We start from the raw sequence: 21,550 nt of genomic DNA, 5'->3' as shown, positions 1-21,550 counted from the left end.
CAAAATTAATTTAAACCGTCAAATGAAAATAAGAATACTTTTTGGGATATACTTCTTATTAAAAATCACAAGGAGTAATTACAACAGAATTTTTTCCAGAAACAAGAAGCAAATCTGGTTAAGCTTCTATACGTCTTTAAGACAGAGAAATGCTGCCTATGTGACCAGAGAGGAAAATGGCTTTGCAGCAGGGTTTTGGAGACACTGCAAGATGGAGAGGTTAGAAGTGAATGGAGAAGACACAGAGAAAATTATGACGATGATGGTAAGAAATTACCAAAAATACATGAGCATTAAACCCCCCACTACAGTAGCTTAATTTCTTGTAAGCACTATTTAACATTGTGATGTTCACAGAATCAAAGTCTTAACGGGCTATATTAATTACCTAAGAAATGGTTGCCCTTCCCCATTCGTTTCTATGATGACAGGAAGACAGTGATATAGAGAAAAGTAACAAGCATAAAAATCATAGACTCATAGGGTATGGAGGGATCTCAGTGGTCACCCATTATAGCCTCCTGTTAAACATAGAGATTCTACACCTAAATCATCCGTGTCCAGTGCTTATTCAACCTCTTCTTGAGAACTTCTATAAAGGAGATTTCATAACTTCCCTGGGCAGCATGTTCCAGCATCTCACTGTCCTAACAGTAAGGAAATTCTTCTTGCTATCTAATTAAATCTACTTCATTGCAATTTGCATCTATTGCTTTGAGTCCTGTCCTGTGCAGCAGGGGCTAACAGTTGTTTCCCCTCTTCCTTATGGCAGCCTTTCAGATAGTTGAAGACTTTTATCATGCCCCCCCTTTTCTTCAAGATAAACAAGTCTAGTTCTTTCAACTTTCCCTTGTACTCTGACTTGCCTTTCAAGCCCTTTATCAAGATACCGGTATTTCATTTTGCCATGTTAAGAGGACCTTTAATGACAGGAGATGATTTCTAGCTTCCTCACCACTGGAAATGGTGGCAGCCATGGATGATAATTCATGGCAGGTCAGCACAGCAGGGTGATATCAACCATGCAAATCCCAAAGTTTGCAGTTTTTGGTGCAGGTGAAGCCAAGAGCAGGGCCCCTTGCATTTCTTCTGAATAGCAATACATGTTTCCTAAAAATACATGGAAGAATGGGCACAGATGCCTATGAAATACAAGGATATTAACAGGATGCTGAGGAGTTGCAGATGAGTTGTTGAAAGGTTATATGTGAAGCCAAAGTAGCAAAACAAGAAACATTTACTATACTAGCCTCTGAATGGTGTCTGCCATTGAGCTCCATTTCAGATTAAACCATGGGTATGACCCCTCTCCCATCTTACTTCTGTGTTACTGACTTTGAAATGGGTTTCCTCTGCTGCAGTATGGTCACAAAATGATGCTTACCTGATCTTCCCTGTTACCATCTTAATACATGTGATTACCCCAGTCCCCGAATTACTTACAAGTAACCACTTGTCACAGCAACAGGAGTTTCTAGCTTCCTGAAATCCAAGGGAATGAATAATTTTGGCAGTGGTCCATGCTGACCGCAGGCCCCACTAACATAAAGGAAAATGACTCTGCTTCCCAAATACCTCTTCTCCTCAAATCCCTCTGCCTGACCTCAGCTGGAAGACCTGGACTTCAGGTTGCTCACCTTAGTAGATGCTGCTAACCTGTGTAGATAGTGTTGTATCCTATTTGCTTACTGCGTTTCATCAATCCCGGGTCTGGGCTCTGGGTCTGGTTTTTGGTATGAAATTAAGCAGAAATGTTGCGGGGTCTGATGAGGCCCAGTAGTTATCTCACAGGGCGGCATGTATTGTTTCATTCAGGTCACACCTGTCTGTCTTCCAGCTTTCTGTCCCAGTTCACTTGCTGGGTTACCTGACCTTCCTGTTAAGGAAGATGGGCAAAGAAAGTTCCTGAGACTCCCTCACCTCCATTCCTTGCCAGTAAGTTCACTCCATTCCCACTTCAGAGAGAGAATCCAATGTCAGATCATCGGAAGAAGTAGGGTTTGAGCAGCCGGTAGGGAAAAGCTTAAGTCTCAGCTACTGATGAAAGTCATTAGAAACTGCTCCTCATACGTTGGCCCTCCCTGCCTCCTACTTGGAGAAAGGATGTGGAAATTACTGCTCCTGGGCTTGGGAGGACAGAAGCTTATAGATTCATAGATGCCAGGGTCGGAAGGGACCTCAACAGATCATCGAGTCTGATCCCCTGCCTAGGCAGGAAAGAGTGCTGGGGTCAGTGACCCCCAGCCAGATGCCTATCCAGCCTTCTCTTAAAGACCCCCAAGAGAGGGGAGAGCACCACCTCCCTTGGAAGCCCATTCCAAATTTTGGCCACCCTTACCGTGAAGAAGTTTTTCCTGATATCCAGCCTAAATCTGCTGTCAGCTTGTGACCATTGTTCCTTGTTACCCCAAGAGGTGCCCTGGTGAACAGAGCATCTCTGATCCCTTGCTGCGTCCCCATGAATTTGTAGGCGGCTACAAGATGACCTCTCAGCCTTCTCTTGCAGAGGCTGAAGAGGTCCAGGTCCCCCAGTCTCTCCTCATAGGGCTTGTCCTGTAAGCCCCTAACCATACGAGCAGCCTCCTCTGGACCCTCTCAAGTCTATCAACATCCTTCTTGAAGTGCAGCAACCAAAACTGGATGCAGTGCTTCAACTGCAGTCTGAGAAATGCTGCATAGAGGGGAAATATTACCCCCTTGGATCTATTGGTCGTGCATCTGCTGACGCATGATAAAGTGCGGTTAGCTTTGCTGAGGATTTCGTCACACTGATGACTCGTGTTCATCTTGGAGTCCACTATAACTCCAAGATCCCTGTGGGTATAGGAACCTGATGGGCCAGGAGAAAATAGGAGGACTTACAGGGAGCAGGAGAAAAATCAAACAGTTATTGTATGTTTGCCACTGACTGGATTTGGAGGGAATTTGGTGGTGGGGAAAAAACTTTGCAGTCACCTATACATTTCATGCAGAATCTTTCTTGGACTTTTGGTGAAACTTGGAAGTGGGTCTGGCCCTGGGTTGCATTCACTTTCTCAGCTCCTTCATGCTAACTGATTACTCTGTTGTCTTTCCCTCTTTCAACAGTGACTGTCAGTTCCTTTATTGTTCACTAGGAATATCTGTGGCCGTGTCATTGGTACTGCACCATCACTTAGTACTTGCATACCCAAGTACTAAATGACTGTGCAGTAACTGGTATTACTGTGCAGTAGCATTCCTGCACAGCTTCCTGGTGACGCTGTCTGCGTGGTAGCTCATTACTACTGTGCAATCGCGTCACGGTTCATGCTACGCAATGTTACTGCGCAGCAGTAATGAGCTTGTGCGCAGTAAGTATCTCGTGCAGATGCAGCCTGTGTTTCTCTTCAGCTGTTTGCTTGATGCTCTTTCAATTCCTGCCAACCACATCCCAAAAGAACAGGCTCCCTGGGCGCACTTATATTCTGACTCTCTCCAGCATGGGTCCTTCTCCGTCTGAGAGGTCAGGTGCCTAATGTGAACGACGGGACACTTTAGGTAGCCAACCTTTGAAAATGTTACCTTTCCCTTCCTTCTGCCTCAATTTTTGCCTCTGCACATTGGATATAGTATTATGTCTCTCACAGATATGCAGAAGGCTTTGTGCTCTTTAGGTAAAAGTTGCCAAGTTTTCATATTTATCTTTAAAAGTGTGCCTTATTTCTGGAGAAGACTATGAAGAATAAGTCAACACAAGTGTTCTGCTGTATTTGAAATTACAGCACAGATCAAAAGGATTTCTGCTGTATAAATTACATATTTTCAAGCTAAATCTTTATAACAAATTCTGCCATAGAGGGGAAAACAACTAGATTAAGGACTCTGTGTTGTATCCCAGATCAATGGGAGCCTGGAATTAATACACTAAAACTCAGTATTAATTTAAAGCGCTGCCAGCTTTATTGAATAGACTCAAACAGACTGAAATCAGTAATGCACTCCCAAATATCCTGTCCCAGCATGCTAGGGGTGTCATGTAAAACCTGGAGTGGATTATTCAGGGGTCTTCTTCCAAAGTTCAGGTTACGAGGATGAAGAGGGTCTCTTCAGGACATTTTCTTTTGCTGACATTCAAAGTATATTGATTTGGGGCTTGTGCTCTCAATTCTTAGGATGGTGGACCAGTGACTCTAAATCTTGCGCTCACTGCCCAAATGATTCTCGGTCACTAGCAGGTACTGTGCAACAATTGCTAGGAAACAGGGTTAATTCAGGTTTTTGCCTGAAGTGACTCCTGGGCTCTCTTCCAGACTGCACTATTAACTTATTGGACAATCATTTAACTTTTTTCTGCCTCCTTTTCTTATCTGTAAAATGGGGATACAAATACTTTTCTGTTTCACTGGGAATTGGGAAGTGTAAACCAGGAAAGTCTGTAAAGTTCTTCAGTGCTATGCAGGAGAAGTATATTCACATAGAAGAGATGTTTTTTACAGCACCCTTCTTGGTGTGCAGCCCCAAAATGCTGTCACCAAGTCTCACCATATATTGTGAAGTTATAGCCCCATGCTTCCCCATCACAATCCCGCACACAACAGTAAGCCGTTCCTAGGGACTGTCAGAAGAATTGTCCTAGGATAATGATGTAGGAGCACAGACCATTGCACTGGCAGCGCAGTAACCTCATATAGTTTTTACTGACATTAGCTTGTGCTTATCCGTGTCACCTCATCTTACCCTCTGCATCAAGAAGGCAGTCCTGCCACAGTAAATAGCAACAGAGGCAAAAGCACGAACTACTTGAACATCATAAGTTCATAAACCAATGCTAAGCTTCTTGCAGATTCAGCAAAAAGGGAGAAGCAAAATGTCCAGGGCAGAGAGACAATGTGGCCAAATGAACTTGGCACTGACAGGGCATCAGAAGCCAAGAATTTTATTCCTGGCTTTGTCATTGATTTTCTGTGTTCTTGGACAAGTTCGGTGTCTCCATTTCCCCACAAGTGAAAAGGAATACAGTTACTCATCCTTGTAAAGAGCTTTGAGATCTATTGATTGTAGGTGCTAATGATTACTATAATAATTTACTGTTTCATTCCAATTGTTTGAGGTAATAGATAACCTTGTAAGAATTCAAGACTGTCAATAATTTTTGCTCATAAAAACTTTGAATTTTTCATTGGTGCCAGTTATGAGCAACTGTTTAAAAAAGGATTGTTTCCTGTTCTTTGGCCTTCTGTGATAGCTGCAGTCTATCACATGATCTCTGCCTAAAGAACCAGTGCAAGAAACAAGGGTTTTAGGCCTCTACGAAGCGGCTAGTATTTGCTTCGGATTTGGATTCGGATGATTTGGGGGACAGTGATTCAATTCGGTGATTCAAATCACTATCCCAATTCTATTCCACTGAATCTGATTCAGAGATTCGGCTCCTGCTGAATCTCCAAATCAGCCAAGCCAGGCTCATCCCCCACCCGCTCTCCCATCCTGGCAATGGCTGCCCCGCTTGCGCCAGCTCCCGGCACTTGTTAAAAAAAAAAAAGCCTCGGTTCACCGGGTGCTGCCGGGCAGGGGGACGCAGGGGGCGATCCCTGCTGGCCCCCGCTGCCCCACACTGCATGGGGGGTTCCAAAGATTTGGAGAGCTTTGAATTGATTTGAACCTTTAAATTGGTCCCCTGATTCGATTTGGATTTGGAGATTCAGCCACCGAATCGGGCCAAATCTCCTCTGAATCGAATCACTACCTGAAGCTTCGCACAGCCCTAAAGGGTTTCGTAGGGTGATATCATTTATTTATTGGACCAACTGCATAGTTGGGTTAGAGGTAAGTAAGCTTTTGAATGCAAGACCATCTTCATTGAGTCTGAGAAGTGAAACCCAGTGTAATAATAAGTAGTAAGCATTCAAAAGCTTGACTAGCTGTATCCCAACTATGCAGTTGGTCCAATAAAAGATACTGCCCTAAGAAATCCTTGCTTCTCTCATAATTCTTGCACCACTGTGGCTATATCTCTCTAACACTAAGGGACCAATGTTATTTATTGCAGTGTTTGAACAATGTTGTAGTCATGATGGTCCAGGAAATATGAGAGAGGCAAGGGTTTTTGTGGGGGATGTCTTTTACTGAACCAACTGTATAGTTGAGATGGATTTGGACTTACAAAAGCTTTTCAATACAGTGCTTTCTTCTTCAGGTCTGAGTATTTGTAGCAATCTTTGTTACTTTCTTCTTACATCCTGCCTCTAAGAAGTAGGCTATCCCACCACCAATCTTGCATACATTTAACAAAAAGATTTGCTTTCTAATATTTCTTAACCTCTCTCATGTTGGCTCTAGATTCCCATCCAAACCCTGATTTTTGAACCAATATTGGCTGTAAAAGGTTGGGAAGGGTCTGTTTGCAGGCATTTAGATTTCTTGCTAATCAGGAAAACTTGTTTCTTAAACTGTAACTAATTTGCAAAAATGTTTTGTACGTCTTAGTCATTGGCTTGGCACTGCAATTATATATTGGTTTGCATTTCTCAATATTTAGTTTTATTTCCCATGTTTCATTCCCCTCAGACAGAGGATCTGAATTGCCTTTGAAGTTTCATAGCTACTCTTTTCCTGTATTGACTAACCCTCCTATGGTTCTCTGTCATCAGCAAAGCTGCATGTTCACAGCTGGTTCTTCTTAGTCACTGCACATAAGAAGCTGAAGAAGGCATACTGCCACCCTATTGAATGTCTCTATGTCCCCTCCCCCTCGGCCACAGCCCAGACCCTCACAGTTTCTCTTGTAAAGATTTTTTCTTTTCTGTTTATCTGTTAATCAATCAGTTTCAGTTAGTTTGCCCCTGACAGAGATTGCTAAAATAGGCTTGCTGCCAGCACTCTTTATGATTAGCAGTGCTGTAGATAGCACTCTGAAACAGCTCTGAACACTGAAAGGCCTATCACTTAGGGTTGGGTGGGTATTTTTTCCCTTCACTTGACAACTCCAGTGGGAGAGATGCCATGTCCTGTCTTCATCACTAGGCTGTGATGCTAATTGTAGGATCAGAGATCCTGGAAGCAGCTACCCTTTGAATAATGCTTTGGTACAGAGGGGATGTATTTGGTAGCCATGTTGGTCTGAGACGACACGAAATGCAAAATTCTAGAACTCTTGGTTCAGAAATGAAACCTTATAGGTTCATAGGTTCATAGATGTTAGGGTCGGAAGGGACCTCAATAGATCATCAAGTCCAACCCCCTGCATAAGCAGGAAAGAGTGCTGGGTCTAGATGACCCCAGCTAGATACTCGTCTAACCTCCTCTTGAAGACCCCCAGGGTAGGGGAGAGCACCACCTCCCTTGGGAGCCCGTTCCAGACCTTGGCCACTCGAACTGTGAAGAAGTTCTTCCTTATGTCCAGTCTAAATCTGCTCTTTACTAGCTTGTGGCCATTGTTTCTTGTAACCCCCGGGGGCGCCTTGGTGAATAAATCCTCACCAATTCCTTTCTGTGCCCCCGTGATGAACTTATAGGCAGCCACAAGGTCGCCTCTCAACCTTCTCTTGCGGAGGCTGAAAAGGTCCAGTTTCTCTAGTCTCTCCTTGTAGGGCTTGGTCTGCAGGCCCTTGACCATATGAGTTGCCCTCTCCAGGTGATTCGCATCCTTCTTGAAGTGTGGCGCCCAGAATTGCACGCAGTACTCCAACTGCGGTCTGACCAACGCCCTTTTATCAGACCAACTAAGAAATAGTGAAAAAATAATCTTTTCCTGCAAGCTTTTGGGCTCTCACACCCTTCCTCGGGCTCAGGGAAAATTAAAGATGGTAAAAAGTCCCCATAGAAGTATAGAAGGGGTACTGGAAGAGGAGGGACTGCCACAGGGCATGTAGACAATTAATTTCATTTTAATGCTTCTTGTCCTATGTAATCTTTACCTTCCAAATGATTGTTTGGGCTGCACTGATTTTGGCTCTACTCTGTATTAAAAAAAAAGAAAAGAAAAGAAAGGTATTTGTTGTTTTAAAAGTGCCAACTAAGCCACTAAGATCAGGATTAGGGTGGGCAATGGGCAAGCTATAGCTCCGCCACAAAAGGGTCACTACCAGTCTGGGGGAGAGGGCACTCATTCATTCTTTGGTTACTTTGCTGAGAATGCCCACAAGGTTACTAGTCATCTGGTTGGTTTGTTTGGCCAGCGTTAGGAACTGGAAAGAGATTCTCTGGATTCATTTCATTCAGACCATCATGCATCCGGCAGCTAGAAACAGACCCACTTCTTGCCACACCTGCATTTACACTGATGACTTAGATGTCAAAGGTTCCTTCTTGCCAGTTGCCTAAACCATCTGGTGCTTCCCGTTATTTAGTGACTTTGCCTTTTTAATATTGTGATTATACGGTGCATAGGCTTCCATAATGTCTGTTTCTGTGGTAGCTAGACATTTTAATTACAGAGATTAAAACACAAAACAAGGACAATACAGAGTAGTTATAATGATAATTACTAAATTTGAATATTTGTAGAAAACTGGCCACTTCAGCCCCTGAGGTTAATATAGAAATGCTCAAAACCTGATTTCATCTTGAATCCTGTATTCAAGTGGTTAATTAGGTTACAGGCGAACGTGAGTGTCATAGTCCCACAAGAGCTACCATTACCTTACTAAAGCTCTAGTGTTGTCCAAATGATTGATTTGTCAGTTCTGCTGAGCTAACAAACAAATACAATATTATTTTAGGTCTCTAAAAGGGACATTTTTTCAAATTTTCCAACAAAAAGTTTATCTTAAAGTAGAGCAATTTGTAGTTTGCAAAATGAAAAGTCATTTGGAAGTGAAAAATAAAAAAAAAACAAAGAAACAAAACATTTGGTGTTCAGATTTTTTTTCTTAACCTGAAACCATTAGATAAATCTAGGATGAATGTATGAATTGTATTGCTTTTTGGCAAATGAAATGCACGAAAAATGTCACCTAGTTCTAAGTGCATCATATGCTTTCATTTTTAATAACTAGGGGCTAGAACTAAAACCACAGATCAAGCCCAAAAAGCTTTCACAACTCTGCACGTAAGCCACTACTCCCTGCCCCTTGCTGCTGTTCCATATGTGATTCATGTTGAAAAATATCATGGAACTGTTTTTTGGTCTCTGCTCAGGGCTTACCCAGTTCTACTCTCAGGCTTGGGCATGCTCTTGAGAGCAGGTCTGGACATACCCAGTGCTGCTGTGAGAGTAGTGCTGCCTTTGGTGAAGCAGAAGATGGGTTCAGATGTGGGGGGTGGGTTCCACAGCCCTGCTCCCTTGCAGTGTCTGGTGCAGTGTAGGCATGCCCTTAGGCGTAGACTGCCAACACTGCTTGACACATGAGACTTGTCAGCTGTACTGTGGCAGAGAAGTACACCTGACTGTGGTTAGCCTCTTCTTGAAATGCTACCTTATTCTCCTCTGGCTAGGTGTTAACCATAACAGCCTCCCATCTAGCAAATATACCAAAAATATACCAAACCAAAGCAACGCATTAAGAGGGGGTAGTTCCCCATTTATTTCCATAGACAGCTGCAGTGCTGTGTTCCTAGCATCAGGCTGTGTTAGGGTACAAAAAGCACTACTCTGTAATAGGCCTGTGAGAAGCAGCTAGTATTCGCTTTGGATTCAGATTCAGTCAATTCGTGGGGCAGCGATTTGAATCAGTGATCTGATTCAGAGATTTGGCTCCTGCTGAATCTCTGAATCACATAGGCCCCATCCCCTGCCCGCTCTCAATGGCTGCCCCACCCACCCTAGCTCCCAGCACTTTGGGAAAAAAAAGCCCTCACTCATTGGCTCCTTCCCAGCAGGGGGTGATCTCACTGCTCCCTACTGTCCCACGCCACGTGCCACCCAACCCCTGCCTGCTCTCCCAGCCCCCCATGGCTGCCCCACCCACGCCAGCTCCCAGCTCTTTAAAAAAAAAGCCCCTGACTCACTGGCTCCTGCCCGGCAGGGGCGGCGATCCCCACTGCCCCCCACTGAAACGCACTGCGTGGGGTGCTCCTACACAAGCCCCATGAGGCCACTGCAGGAGCTGTTGAGTCGGGGGAGCGTTGTTTTTTTTAAAAGGCCCAATGGGTCAGGTGGGGCAGCCATGGGGGGGCGCTGGGAGAGCGGGGGCTGCCTGCAGGGACTGCCCAAAGCACCGAAGCTCTCCAAATCTTTTCCAAATCGATTTGGAGAGCTTTGAATCAATTCAGACCTTTTAATTGGTCCCCTGATTCGATTTGGATTTGGAGATTTGGCCACTGAATCAGGCTGAATCTGCTCTGAATCGAATCACCACCCGAAGCTTCACATAGCCCTACTCTGAAGCCTTCTCTTTTTTCCTATCCTCATATGAGGTGCACTAGGGGGCTTGTCTCATGGTACACTTAGCCCATCCTGTAGTTAGATATTAGTAAACATTACTGTGCCCGGGCTGGAGTCAACTACTCCCAGACCCCTTTTTCCCAGATGCTGACCTAGCACCAGGTGCTGTAGCTCTCCCATCCACACATGAGGATATATTGCTCCTACAGTAGGAGCCCACACCATCTCTGCGGTGTGCCCAGCACTGTCTACCCGTGGCATACCAGGGTGAGCTGGGGCTCTGCTGTTAATGGTGGGCAGAGAGAAGCCAAGCCTGAGAGAGGGCACCACTTGTTCTGCACCTGCATACCTGGTACTGGATCCAAGAGGGAGCTGGGTCTCTTCCGCTGGCAGTCTCAAACCAGCTCCAATACAATGCCAAGGCGGGGACTGACAACTCATTGTTGATCCCAGCCCCTGCACCAAACAGGAGTCTTGAACTTCTATTACCTCTGTGGATCAATCTGATGATAGCTGAGCATATGTTACTTGATATGATCTAGAGATACTCTTCCCATGGAAAGTCCTAACTTTGCACTTAGCACATGTTTTACTGCTTGAAGACACAGATGCTCACATTTTAAGTGTAGGTGACATGTCCTAAATGTAATGTGTGACATGGCCCTCGTATTTTCCACCAAATGCTCTCTTGATTCCATAGAAAACTCAAATGAACCAAAGTGTCTCCCCAGACATAAGAATGCTCCATGTACAAAGACAAGAAGAAGGAAGAAACTCTCAGAGGCTAAGGGGAAAAAGACATGTTTTCAGATGAAGTTTGATCAGAAATGGCAACCTTAAGCCTGACAGATAAAAGGGGAGCAGGCCATACACTGAACTGGGAAGGAGGCCCTTACAACACCAGTAAAGGTTAAGTTAAATATTACATTTTACATCATTCTAAAGGCACCTAAAACATAAGCATCTGCTCGTTAAAGCTCGTTAACTTGCTAAGTGCCCTCTGAGCGTCTCAAAGCTGTGCCACTTCAGGCAAGGGGTAACTCTGTGTTGTGCTACCTAGCTTGTGTTAGGGTAACTTCAGTCTGCTCCACAGAGATAAAACAATAAATTTCCAGTCCTTCAGCATCCCAGGATGCATTGCTTCCAGGCTCCCACTCCTCCCCCCAGCCAGAGCAGGGATTGAGTGCAGATGTCCTGGCGTCTTGCCACCCCTCTAGTGGCAAATCAGAGCCGTGCAGGCAAGAAACGGTATTAACTCTTAACGTGACTGATCACAGCATGTTCTGACTTTCACACCGCTTAACGTTCTACAGATTTAGTGGGGTCTAAGTCTAGCATGTAACTGGACCCCAACAAAATTGGGAAGCAACAGAAAGATAAAGCAGATAGGCAATGACAGGGAGAAGGCAGTGACAGAGAGAGAGAAAACACTTAAGAGTTCTTACAGGTGACTAAACCATTTAAACACTCAGCTCTCATCAGTTTCCTGTGATGGGTAGGCTGTCAGCTTTTCCACAACCAAAGTCCTGAAGGGAATGAGCTTTTTCATGAATCAGGGAAAGTAGATTTGAACTGGACCCTAAAAAGAATGGGAAACCCAATGGCAGTTGTTTGGAGGATGAGATCATTCTGGGCTTCTTAGTATGTGGCAGGAATATAGGAGAGAGGGGACTTGGAGAGGACTTTTAAAGGAGATGCAACAATCAAGTCAAGATAAGGCAAAGGTGCAGAAGAGAAATCCAGCAGAAGTGCAAACAAAGCAATTGCATTTCGGGCTTTGCAGGTGACTAGCATAACAGTGATTTTTCTTTGGTTTTATGGTTTCTTATGGCAGCTTGTCCTTACTGAATCAAGTTATCTGCTGGGATCCCAGAGTTCCTGACTCTTTTGTGCTTATGAAGTACACTGTATTTTCCATTTGATCAGTACTGTACGTATTACCTGACAGTAAAACACAGTGTGGATGATCCACAAGAAAGAGATTCTCTTAAGAAGATCATGTAATCTAAAGAATTATCTCGAGTATTGCACATCACTAAACACAAGGTGAGCATTTAACCAATCAATGCACCGTAATAGAAATCATGATAAACCTATTTGATCCCATTAAGATCCACGGGCGTGCTACCATAGGTTTAATTGATGTCAGGATTCTACCCATGTTGTTAAAATAACACACAAAGATGTATGAATTAGGATAACAAATCTAACATATGCGTTAGTGTCTCAAAAAATATGAGGACTAGTAATTGTTCTGTGTATAATGGGTATCTATCATATTATAAATCGTGTAATATCTCTAATAGATACGTTGTTAAAAACCAGTTATACCTATTTGTCACACAGCATTAGGCAGCTAAATTTTAAAGCATTACCAGTTGATTTTTTTCACTAAGAAACTTGTTAATATTGGAAGCCTTAAAAATAGGCTATAGGAAAGCAACAGTCATTTATTTAAAATGTTTTTTGTATTTTCTTGCTTGGTGGCTTAGGTATGAGACACCAACCTGTTGATCAGTCTTCTCGCTGTCTAAAATGGAAACCTCATCCTGCAATGTATTTCTTATTCTTCCTTAAAAGAATAGGAGAGAAATCTGAGGCACCTGTTTAGCAAAGATACATCCTCGGCCCGTATTCCTTTTAGGTCAAGTGATACATAAAATTAACTAAATCTGAACTTTAATGGTCTCTAAGACATTTGGCTTTGAGAAACTGCAGTCTGGACTGACATTTACTAGTATGATTTGAATCCAGAAAATCAATGCCACTGCTATTAGAATGAAGTACACACTTTCTCTATGCTTAGGGAGAAACTAAGCCAACCTTTTAGTCCAGATGTACATCCTGATTTTAGTGGGCATTGGCCATCGAGCAGACATGACATGCATCAATTTCATTCAGCGCCCCTCCGGCCTTTAACAGCGGCAAGTCCTAATTTTACAGAAAGTGTGTCATTTCTTCGGTGTTTTGGGGGTTTGAATCTAGGACAAGAGTATCAGCAAAATGCAGCAGGTACAAATGTACAGACTGTATATCTTATCAGATATTCAAGAAGGCAGTAAGAAATGTCACGGGGAGCTTTCCACGAAATATTTAATTAACAGCAACAGCTACAGAAATGAAAAACAACATCCAGGCAATTACAGTGTTCAATAAAGCAGCTCTCTGAGGATGGAGTAGTAACGGATTAGTGACTGACTGGCATTTAAATATGTTATCAACCAGTTAGGGAGACCAGAGTAAATTTGCTCCCCTGGGGACCAAGCTAGTGGAAGTATTATAGCTATATTATTGTTTTTCAGGGCCATAAATTGAATTATATGGTAAGTTGGTGGAAGCAGCCAGTTCCATGATCTGTTTTTTCACTGGACATGCAGAAGAGATATGCTAGGCTGTCTGCTTCTGATTTGTCATTTTTTAAATCTGTGGCTATATACGTTCTAGCATTGGGTTTGAAAAACAGGAAGTACTGGAAACTGTATAATTTATAAAGGTGGAAAATATGCTAATTTTTAGACATTTAAATAGAACACAATAAAGAATTCATGCTATCTTTACCTTAAGGGCCAAATGTATGTTGAGAAGGCATAATCAGAATCCAGCACTGTAATACTTTCGTATCTATGATCTGACAAACATGTAGACAGAATTTCACTGACTGGTGATTTTTGCTATTATAGATTTTATATAAAAAAAACTAGAATAAATAACTGTGCTTTCAGTATGATGAATGAGATAAAATTATGTGAACTGCAGCCAGTTACCCAGTATTTCAGCACAAAATGGGATGCATTGTTTCTTTGCATGTGTGCATGCACACACACATTGATAAAACTGTACTGAGTGTATACACTCAGTTGTGTTTTGAAACATGCCTGCTTTAATTTTTTATTTGCTCAACCATCAGCAGCTTCTTGAGAGAGCCCCGCAGTTCTGTCTCTCCTCAGTGGGGTTGGGGACATGCGGACTGTGCAGTAAAGGTTGATGGTGTTGGCTTTACAGTGTGTACTGATTGAGTTAGTAGGTAAATCGATATAATCCAATCTCCCAAACAGCAAATAACTGTTATGAAGAGTACAACTGATCAGAACGTGACACGCCAAGATGAGTCATCAGTGAAGTTACATTTCCTTAATACTTTTCAATATTCTCCTGAATTGAAGCTGGTGAGTTTCTGCGGTGATTCTCTTATTAGTGAGTAATAGATTATTTTGCTTCATAAGAATTGAAAAGCAGCAGAGGAATCCAGGATATTTTTATGTTTGCACTGTGGATGGTTGAAGCTCTTTTCCACCATTATTTTTCTTTTCTAAAACGGGCAGCAGTGGCAAGAAGAGCCCTCGTGACAAGAACAAGGAAGCTGGAAGTGCGCCAGAGATGATGGCCCAACACAGGACTTCTTTCTGGGTTCAACATTGTGGGAGGCCTGGCAGCCAGTGGCAGCTTCTGGAGAGGGATCAAAATGGCAGGTTCCTTCTCCACCACTCTCTGGCAGCAAAGTGTAGAGGATGTTTCAGTTCCAAGGCAGATCATCTGCAAAGATTGAAACTTTCCCATCCAATGCATTTGACCATGCCAGAGTGCTTGGTCCTGGCCATGTGTGATTTTATAGCTGTTGCCCCTTTTCACTTGAGTTGTTTTATGTCTGGTAAAGATTAATGGGATTAGGTAACAACTGCATGGCTTGTCCAGATGGCTTGTTTAAGCCTCGTGCTGGGTCATGTTTCCCCATAAGGAGGTTTCCTTGCCCCATTTCTTCAGCAGGAATTAGGGGGGTGTTGTGTCCAGGGCTGTCCCTGGGGGGGGTGCGAATTGAGGTGACTGCCCCGGGTCCGGCGCTTTGGGGGTCCCCGCGGAGCTGAACCAGCGTTGCATTGTCCCCCCGCCACCCTGCCACATCCAGGCCACGCACAGGCTCATTTGCCGCTGGCCTCACACCCTGCTACAGTCATCTCTGGTTGTGTCCAGTGATTTGTTCCTTCCAGGCAGCCTAAAGCTACTGCCTCTGTTTCTCTTCCCTCCCTTCTCCTCTCCCTCCAAGAATGGGAAGTTTGTTTCTTGTCCTGGATGAGAGAGACCCTCCCAGATTTCCCCAGGAGATCTCACCAGAGCCATGGAAACTTCTGATTAAAAAGGTGGAGGAACCTCTTAAAATACCACCCATAGCAGAACAGGACATCGAATCCCGCTAAGCCAGTGACCTGGTGCTGTGTGCAGTGTTGTTAGAATATATTTATATTTAGTTTAATGCCTATCCAAGCTCTAGTACGTTCTGTTCTTCAGTGAACTGCAACCTACAGAATGATGTTCCATAATAGTCCAACTTGCTAGCACACCAGTTTTGTATTATGTCCATACAGCCCAGCAAGAAGTACAGGCCATATCATGTGTTTGGTTTGGAGGGGGGGCGCTTCATCCTAGTGCAGTGCTGAATTTCATACCTGAAAGTCTTGCACAGTCAAAAGAGGAGACTTGACCTTGTTGGGAAGGGGGAACCAAAATCGGCAGTATCATTGATAGTGGCATTGCCTGATAAAGAAAAGAAGGGCTGCCCATTTGTCTTGCTCTGGTTGAACCAAAGTACAAAGATACATTTTCTTGTCTGTACAGCACAAGGTCTAATGAAGGACTCTTTCCCTCTTCACCTTGTGGGTGGTGGCAAATGGACTCTATGTCCTATTTTCTGTGTAATAAAAATGGGACAGTCTACCCTGGAACGTTGCTGCTAGAATGAAATTCTGGGTGAAATTAAGGACAGTCTCAAGAAAATGTATTTTGCAGCTCTGTTCCCATTGCACTAACTGCTGAGACATTTTGAAAGCTCCCATGTACCCTATGGCAAAATCTGGTAATTCCACATCAGAGCAAGGCAGGGGAGCAATAGTAAAGGTGAGAAACCTGTAGGAAAGCTGCTTGTCTGTCAATAGGCAGATTTTTTTTAAGGGGCATGTATCTGCTCTGATATCTTGGGAAAAGACCTCAAGGTAAATTTGTCAAAGCAGGACTGCTTCTCCCTGTGAAAATTATAAACATGCTCCCTGCAAAGTAGAATATTCAGCATCAAATTGCTCCAAGCTTATACGTTTGTTCCTTGTTACCCTCTAATGCAGAGAATGGGGAAGGCAGGATAAGAAAAAAGACAAGACATTCCAAATATCAGACCATGACATTAATTAATGCTTTGAAAGTGATTTGAAGATGAAAAACACTATATAGCTGCTAAATGTTATTAGTAGGGTAATAACCTTATCGTTAATTATAAACAGCAATAATGCTACACAACATCCTTTATAATGAAATGCTTTTCAAATGTAGGTCACTGACTTGTTCTATCAATGGGGGAAACTGAGGAGTAAAGAGGTTTGGAAACTTGTTCAAGCATGTCTTAAAGCATGGGTGTTTTTGGCATCTAGGGCATGAGTCTAATGAAGGTGGTGCCTCTCTAAGAAGTGGGCATCTTCAGGGTTTGCCTGAGTAACATGGGAACTTTCACATGCAAAAAAGTATGCCCAGTGAATTCAGTGGAGATTCAGCCATTTGATTTCTGTTTTATCGTGCTGGGAACCTCAAGATATTCAACAGCAGTATTAAGCAACCGTCGATCCTCTGGATCATGGTGTTTGCAAAGGAGGTCTAGTCAGGTGCCTGATGAATCCATTGGTATGAAGTCCTGTAACCATCACACCAGGACTTTTGCCACATATGCTGAGACAAGAGTATGGAGGACTGGAGGCTGCCCAAGACTTATCATCCCTTCCTTAGACCATTAGGATGGACTCCAAGGGCCAGATGTTCAGTGCCTCGATGGTTGTAGCTTCTGCTGGAGAGCAGCAGATAGGAACTGCTATTGGCTGCCTAATGCCTCAGCAAGAGTGCATTTTTGTCAGGGTGATGTCCCTTGGCCTTTTTCCAACCAAGGAGTACCCACGAGGTAGTGAGGGCTAGCATTTTGAGGCACCTTGTGCTTATCTTAGTCTGGAGGTTGCAACATGGTGGTATTTTATAGGAGCTACCCTGCCAAGAGCAGCCCCACTACGTTGCCACCAGACCCCCCAGTCAGATGCAGTTCATGGTCATACCCAGGATCAGAAGTAGCATAAACAGCAAACCAGGTGAACAATAACTCCAGCTACTTTCAAGAGCCTTCCCTAAAATCCCGGCTCACTGTTCATAAAAGCATACCTAAAATTGATGGTATTACATCTTGCTGCCTCTTTCTTTCTGCCATGGAGCAATGTGACACCAACATCTCACATTCAGGTTTAGTAACTCAGGATCTGCAACTTATTCCCAGAGTTCTCAAAAAACTAAGCCTGCAGAATAAAGCAATTCAATCAGCAGTGAGTGAGCAGTGACTGAATTTCAATCAGTGATGGTAATCATACCGCAAGAAGCTCTCAGCATTAGAGAGTGGGAATTCACAAGTAAAATAAAAAGAACCAGCTTATGTTGTAAAAAGAGCATCTCATATATTCTTTATTTCTCTCTCTCTTTCGGTGGCTAATAGCCATACACTGGCACATTACTTTGGCTCTCGTTCTCATCAATCCCCTTCTAAATGAGGATTTTTAGTTCTCAAACTAATCTTTCCCTATGAATCAGGGTTCATTTGTATGCAGTTATTGTCATCAACAGCATAATCTTCTGTCTTAATGTTAGTGAGTCTATTTTGTGCTTCCTTAGGGTACCAGTGAAGCACTTTTCCACTAACCCAGGAGTAGTTACATTTTCACATCTTACCCAGGACTGTTCTGTGTTGTGATCATCTGCTAATAATGGATATTAGCTGATTCACAGCAGTCTTCCAAGCAAGAGATGAGCGCTTTTATTTTCAGTGGAATGACAGAGGCTTGTCATTTTATATTGGAAATAATCGCACTCTGTCATTTTTTCATTGTTGCTGTTTTAATATTAAGATTTTTAACTTCATAATCTTAAAGCCAGTCCTTGTTTCATCTTCAGAACCATGTGTAGCATATGCATTTGGTTTACGTGGAAGACAGAAAGGTCCGTCTTCCTCTGGTGACCTCCCATTGAAGTCAATCTGCTGGCACAACTGGGATCACAGTTGTCAAAGGTACGCGACCTTTTAAGCAGTGGTTTCTTGTGCTCCAGGCCAAATTTGCTTCATAAATAACAGCTGGGCAATCAGAATTATTAAGGCCCAGTTCAGCAAAATGTTGACAGAATACAAAGCGTAAAACACCTTGCATCAAAACTCCAGACCCAATTAAATGGGCTAATTCACCTACTGCTTAATTGGCTGGAAGCCATATGAGTAATTATGCCGCTGACATCTTCCAAAATTATATTCTTAATTGTTACATTTATTTGCATCACAATGAAATAGCTACATTTCTGTTCGGCAAAGCTCAGCTCCTCTTGTAGCAACAGCTTCACTGGGGTGAAGCAAGAACCCGTTTTACATTTCATGAGATTTGCCTTCACGAAAATGTCAACTGGTGAGTTCTTCTCACAAAACAAGGCCTCCATGGAAGAGGAGGAGACAAATGTAAAGTTGGAGTTTTTTTAAACATATATAATCACTAATCAAGCATTGCCAAGAGAGTGGGTGCTAGCACGGTGGTTACAACTGACTGCAAATAACTTGTTTCTTTTGTTTTTCTGTTATTCACTAAAATGTGTACAGATTTACCAGGGCTGAATTGGTTGTGTTGCAAAGTGCACTATAATATAACACTCTAGAGATGCAGCATATCTATTTGTTATCATAAATTTATGTTCTTTTCTTTTTTTTTAGAGGGGAAAAAAGCCTTCTTTTTTTATACAAATAATGTCATTCCAAGGAAAATGTATGCGGAACCACATTACAGAACCTTTAAAAACGCAGTTTGGTCTTGCTGAGTAGATCTACTCCCTAATTGCTTTGAATTTACTTTATTGCAAGGTTGGGGATTGCTTTGAAGTGCTTATGAAAGAATAAGCAGGCTTCTGCATGGGGAATTTAGAGGAAAAAAAAAGGCTTTTATGAAATCCTATTTTGAAGTTCCGGTTGTAGAAGGTCCGCAGTTACTAAAATGTAACACCAGTGCATTTATGTCCTCCCCCTCTGATGATCTGCTCTTCATTAGCAGTTCTTACGCTGAAATGAAAAATGCTACTTAAGCTCTTTTTTTTCAGTTGTATCATTCTGTTGCATTAGCCGCGATACTGTTTGATTTCTTGTCATCCCAAATGCCTTCCTTAGAGTTTTTTTGTATGTATGTGTGCACGTTCCCACTCTTCCCCCTCCCTCCTCACAGTACCATCTCTGCCCCCTGAAATCCTACCCAGCATGATAGGTTCCTTGGCTGCAAGGTATTTAGACTGAAACAGCCTTTGAAGTATGCAAACAAGTCACAAACAAAGTTTGACAAACTGATGGAAAGATTTACCCATGGACACACATCATGGACAAAACCAGGCTAATGGCACTTTTATAAAATAGTAATAGAGAACAACACAAAATAAAAATCAGACAGGGTTGGACATAAGTTCCAGTTTATCCCCTTGCATTGGGTAGATATTAATACAAGCCTCTGGGCTTGATCAAATTTTGTGTAGTCAAAATAAGGAGATAAGGCACATAAGGTCTGCTGCTGAGTGCGCAGGAGAGCCCCCTGTGCTCCTGTGGGACACTCCATCCACCCCAGCATCTCACCATCCACAAGCTGCCTGGTACCTTGTGGTATGTAGAAAAAACATTTAAAGCAGTGTCTATGTCTGAATCAAATCAGGGACTGAAGCTTTGCACAACCCTAGTAGACGGTGATGCTTTCCTGTAGAGCTAATTAACCAGGTTCACAGAAAAGCATATGTAGATGCACCCAATGTTACCAGGAACCAGAGAGCAGTCTCTGGGGACTGGTGTTAAGCCTACACTGTTCCTTCCCTTCAGTTGAAAAGGGCATTTGGATGTCCAACTATGAAACTACCTGTATCATAAGGTGTTCACTAGGGCTGTGTGAAATTTTGCCGAGTGTTTCATTTTGAGGCTGTTTCGACACATTTCGAGCTCAAAACAGTGAAATTGAAATTAAACAAAAACCAAAAAGCATCAAAACAGCTTTGAAATGAAATGAGGGCACTCGAAACTTTTCAGAAGTTTCAAAAGGTTTCAAATTTCAAAGCAGCCTGGTGGTGGGAGGCAGGAAAGAGCCAGGGCTGTGCTCTGAGCAGCTCTGCGGCCCCATGTAGTTCAGCCCGATGGGGAGTGCAGCCCTGGCTCTCCCCACCTCCCACTTCTGGGCTGAGCTCTGAGTGGCACCGCAGCCCCATGGAGCTCAGCCCAGTGGTGGGAGGTGGACAGATCTGGGGCTGCACTCCACTTCCCACTGCTGGTATAAGCTCCAGGGAGCCATGCTGGGTGTGGGTTGCACCCAGCACTGGTCCCGGGTTGCAGCGGCAGCCTCCTGTCATCTGGTGCAGATCTGGGGACCTCTACCCCCAGGAGGGATGTGGGGCTGTGCTGGACTCCTCGCAGGGGTACAGGTCCCCGGATCTGCACCCGGATGACAGGAGACTGCTGCGGCTGCCTGGGACCAGCGGCAGCATCTGTCTTCCCTGGTGCTGGGTGTGGGCTGCACCCAGCGCTGGTCCCAGGTGGCGGCAGCAGCCTTCTGTCATTCGGTGCAGATCCGGGGACCCTCACCCCTGGGATGAGTCCAGCACAGCCCTGCAACCCTCCTGGGGGTGTGAGCCCCTGTTTCTGCATGCCGGATAACAGGAGGCTGCTGCTGCTAGGAAATTTTGCTTTCAAGACTTTGAGGTGCATTTTCTGAGAAACTTCTACACCTAGCTCCTTGAAACTTGGTAGGCTTCATGCCCATCAGAGGGGGCTACCATCTCTGCAATTTGCATACAAATCAGGCAAGAAATGATAACGTTTTAGGCATTTTCATGATTGCCCATTATAACCTATAGATAAAACGTCCAAATGAGTCGGGACAGTGCTTTGAAATGAAATGAAATGATGAAACTAAACTCTGTCCCTTCGAAACAGCGAAACAGACATTGAAACAAATTGATGGTGTTTTGCACAGCCCTGGTGTTCACAATGAGCCCTCTAAAGTCTCCCTGTATGAACTCCAGGCCAGAATTAACCTATTGTGCATTTTTTAGATCACAGGGCTTAGTTATTAAAAAACATAAATGAAAGAGAGTTTGGGCCCAGTTGCAACTTTACCTGCAACTTCCAGGTGAGGAAAAGGGAGCAGAATGCAGACCAGTATTTCTTCATTAGATCTACCTCTAATGAACACCATG

At 43.5% G+C, this 21,550-nt stretch overlaps 1 protein-coding gene across 22 annotated transcripts in view; it reads left to right on the top strand.

Annotated features, from left to right (window-relative positions):
• Positions 1-21,550, top strand: part of DAB1 (DAB adaptor protein 1) — an 830,004-nt gene that overhangs the window by 212,583 nt on the left and 595,871 nt on the right. For 2 of the 22 annotated variants that reach the window (XM_059727872.1, XM_019479249.2), the window contains exon 1: positions 186-265. The exons of the other annotated variants lie outside the window; for them this stretch is intronic. The gene's annotated coding sequence lies outside the window, so the exon portion shown is untranslated. Of the gene's footprint in view, positions 1-185; positions 266-21,550 lie in introns of those variants that run through there. 22 annotated transcript variants of the gene reach the window in all.

This window comes from Alligator mississippiensis, chromosome 5 (genome assembly GCF_030867095.1).
Source record: "Alligator mississippiensis isolate rAllMis1 chromosome 5, rAllMis1, whole genome shotgun sequence".
NCBI lineage: Eukaryota > Metazoa > Chordata > Crocodylia > Alligatoridae > Alligator > Alligator mississippiensis.
The sequence above is the reverse complement of the archived record's forward strand: the minus strand, read 5'-3'. Positions and strand labels throughout refer to the sequence as shown.